The sequence below is a fragment of the Rhipicephalus sanguineus genome, chromosome 2, assembly GCF_013339695.2.
Source record: "Rhipicephalus sanguineus isolate Rsan-2018 chromosome 2, BIME_Rsan_1.4, whole genome shotgun sequence".
In the NCBI taxonomy this organism is placed as follows: Eukaryota; Metazoa; Arthropoda; class Arachnida; order Ixodida; family Ixodidae; genus Rhipicephalus; species Rhipicephalus sanguineus.
This window is the reverse complement of record NC_051177.1, coordinates 37,450,947-37,454,886: the sequence shown is the minus strand read 5'-3', so window position 1 is coordinate 37,454,886 and position 3,940 is coordinate 37,450,947.

The following is a 3,940-nucleotide window of genomic DNA, read 5'->3' as shown; positions in this document are numbered from 1 at the left end:
GCAGAGATGGCTCGGCCCCATGACTTCTGAGTGACGTGCAAAGGAAGCGCGAACGAGGAGACAGATGCCCAAAGACGAAAGAAATTTTATTTGATTGACGTGAAATAAAGGTGGCCGCTGTCTTTTTTTTTTCCGAAAAAAAGAGCGGTGTATTGCACAAATACGCAATTTCTTTTGTGCCTCGGAAGAGCGATTGACTTGCTTTGTCTTTTGACAGCTTCGATGCGTTCTCGTTCGCGTTTCACGCAGAGGCGTCGTCTATACGGATGTGAAGAGGAGCATGTCCAAAGGTAAAGAAAGCTCGAGAGCACATGGCTTGCGTTTTGGCGACAATCTCGGTACAGTCCCCAGTAGATGCGGCGTGGACGTATTGTGCGTGCAGGCACAGAGTGACCGGTGAGTCACAAACCTGCTATAGCTACAAATCCGGGCACCACAGAGGAATTGCCGTCAAGACAAGCCCCAATGTAGCGTGGGAATCTGGTCGTGTTATGAGAATTTCGTGTTCACAGTAGTTATCCAAATAACTCGAAATATCAGCAATAGCAGCTGCAGCCTATCTTATGTCCTCTGCAGGACTGATCTCCAATTTACCCTATCTTGTACGAGCTAATTCCATTCTATGCCTGCGAACTTCTTAACTTCATCGCCCCACCTAACCCTCTGCCGTCTTTGGCTGGGTTTCAGTCCCCTGGTGCCTTTCCGTCGCTCTAACTGACCATCGGTGAATATGCCCAACTCAAAACAACAATTAAACAGTACTAAATCTAAACCGCACGCGTGGAAACGGAGATTTATATTACTTAACTGACGTGGATACAAACTGTTACTTTATGCACCCCTACAATTCTGCTGGCGAGGTTTTGCTGCTTGGCGGCCTTTCGCGAATATACGTCAGTCGTCGGTCATTCCACCTATAGCTTGCTCAAAATGTTTTCAGTGCTCTTCGTATTGTTGAAAATATGCACCAGATTATCAGCTGCAGTCGTACATGCGAAGCTGGTTCCGGTTTCTTCTGCGGGCTGTGTCCTCACCTGTAATTGCCAAGCAGCAGTACCCCATTAAGGACCTCGTTAATTTTCGTTTCGGTGACGTTACCCGACCGGTTTCCACGTGATCGTTGATGCCTCGGAACCGTATTTTCTTATCTTGGAAAACTCGCATTGCTTGCTCCTCGTGTAGCTAGCAGATTCGTCTCCTCTGACGCTGTCCATTCCGCCTTCTCTGGAACGTCTCTTTTCTATCATCGTCTTTTCCCCTTACCCCATTCCCCAGCACAGGGTAGCCAGCCGGTCTGAGAACTGGCTAGCCTCCATGTCCGTCCATCTTACTCTCCCTCCTCCTTTCTGAGTCAAGTAACAGGCGTCAGTGGCAATTGTGGAACTTTTGGCATAAAGCAGGGTTAGTTCGATATGTGAAATGATGCACTTCCAACGCATTCAAGGAAAAAGGAAGAAATAGAGAAAACAGACAAGGTCATAGGTCTGCAAAAAATGTGGAGCTCACTCAGACTCACTCATGCAATATATTTTGCCCTTCGGGCTCACTCGGGCTCAAGCTCACCAAAATATTACTCACCCGGACTCACTAAGACTCACGGCTCGATCTGAGTCTGAGTGAGTCGACTCACGAGTGACTTTGCCCACCTATGGACAAGGCGGACGCTGGCGTCCTCTCTGTCTTGCTTTCTCTATTTCTTTGTTTTACCTCGAAAGCGCCGAACATGCATCAAGTTTGCAATTGCGGACCTTCGGCTTTACAAAATTAGTGGTCGCCTTCTTTCCCTCCACCTATATCTCTCCACAAAACGTTCACGGATGGTTTCGGTGTTCGGACATTCGCCTCAAACAGCATCGTCTCAGCGGGAGTCTACAATACACATCCTAACGGCCTAAGTCTTAGATGCAAGAATTTACTAACAGCTAGGAATGCGAAGTAGTGGAGGAAATCACAAAACATTTGGATAGCAAGAGTATCCGCGCGTGTAGTTGTCGTCGTTAACGCAAGAAAAAAAAATTTATAACTTCTCTTGTATCGTTGAGACGACCATCCGAGGAGAAAACGTCCCAAGTCTCTTTCTAACATGTGTATAGGGAGCATATATTTACAGTGAAGACGATCAACTGCAGCGAGCACCTCGGCGCACCGCCACATCGTCTTTGACGACCAACAAATAATATCCATGATGGGCCTTACAAGGTGCCACAAAATAAAGGCTCGCCATTAAAAATGAAACATGATGATTATTTTAACTTGCAAGGATGAATGCAGAAGTAGCGCGGATTTTTTTTTAATCTGCACAATAAAGTTACTGACTTGCAACCCAGTTTATTAAGACTTTTATTGCGACAGCAATTATATGGACAGTCTCGGCTGAATTTTGCCGTCGCCGTCGTCATGCACCGTATATGTATAAGTATGTATATATATATATATTGTTACAACGAGTTGTGATGAGAGGGTTTTATTTACAGGAGATGGATGATGGTGGTAGCGCGCTGCGGCCTTGCAAAAAGCCTTCGTTCTCCTCTTCTTCTCTTTTTCTTCTCTGTCTTTCGCATGACCGTTACATTCCCCCGCAAGCGGACGAAGCCCGTAGGGCGAGTCAAGATGGTCAAGGAGGGTCGAACCGTTTGAGGCGAGCAATATGAGTGAGCTGCGTTCCGCTTGATCGTCGACCATTGCTCAGGAGACGAGCTATTACGTAAGTGAGTTGGCTGAGACGGTCCACGACTACAAATGGGCCCGAATATTGTGACAAAAGCTTTTGGCACAATCCACGCTTGCGTTGCGGTGTCCAAAGCAACACCAAATCGCCTTTTTCGAACGATACTTGTTCGTGACGGTCGTCGTACCGCTCCTTCGAACGACGTTGCGAGGCCAGAGTCCGAAGACGAGCTATTCGACGCGCTTCTTCCGCGAGGCACAAGGTCTGCGATACAGAATCGTCATTGTGCAGAATGAAGGGTAAGAAAGTGTCCAGAGGGCTTCGCGGTAACCTGGCGTACAGGAGATAAAATGGGCTAAAGTCCGTTGTCTCGTGTTTCGCCGTGTTGTACGCATAAGTGATAAAAGGCAGCACGTCATCCCAGTTCTTGTGATTGGCGGAAACGTACATGGCAAGCATGTTGGTCAGCGTTCTGTTTGTCCGTTCAACGAGACCATTTGTCTGCGGATGGTACGGTGTTGAATGACGGAACTGTGTAGTGCACATACGAAGTAATTCTTCAACAGCATCAGCAGTGAACTGGCGGCCACGGTCGCTGATAACGACACGCGGTGGGCCATGGCGCAGGACCACGGAGTGCAGCAAGAAGACCGCCACGGAAGCAGCGGTGGAAGAGGGTATGGCTGCTGTTTCCGCATACCGTGTAAGATGGTCCACGCAGACGATTATCCAGCGGTTCCTATTGTTAGATAAAGGAAATGGACCCAAAAGGTCAATTCCTACTTGTTCGAAAGGCGTACTGGGTGGTGTCAATGGCTGAAGGGGGCCTGGCGCTGCGGTGGCAGGTCGCTTGTGACGTTGGCACGTTTCGCAACTAGCGACATAGCGCTTGGTTGTTTCGTACATCTTCGGCCAATAAAAGCGTTCCCGTGTGCGGTGCAGCGTTCGCACGAAGCCGAAATGGCCGGATGTGGCATCGTCATGCATGGCACGTAGAACATCGGAGCGGAGACTCTCGGGGACAACTAGCAGAAAACGCGCTCCAGGCTTAGAGTAGTTAGTCTTGTAGAGCAACTTGTCCCGAACAGTAAAGCGACCGCTGCCGTGGGAAGTACGGGCGGCGACAAAAAGCGGATCGAGGGTGAGATCGTTGCGTTGTTCTCGCTGAAAGTCGGCCGCGTCGGGAAACGTGCTAGTAACTGCAGCGAGACAGTCGTCAAAATTATCAGCATCGCAGTCGGTAGTGGCAAGAGGAATCCGAGAGAGGCAGTC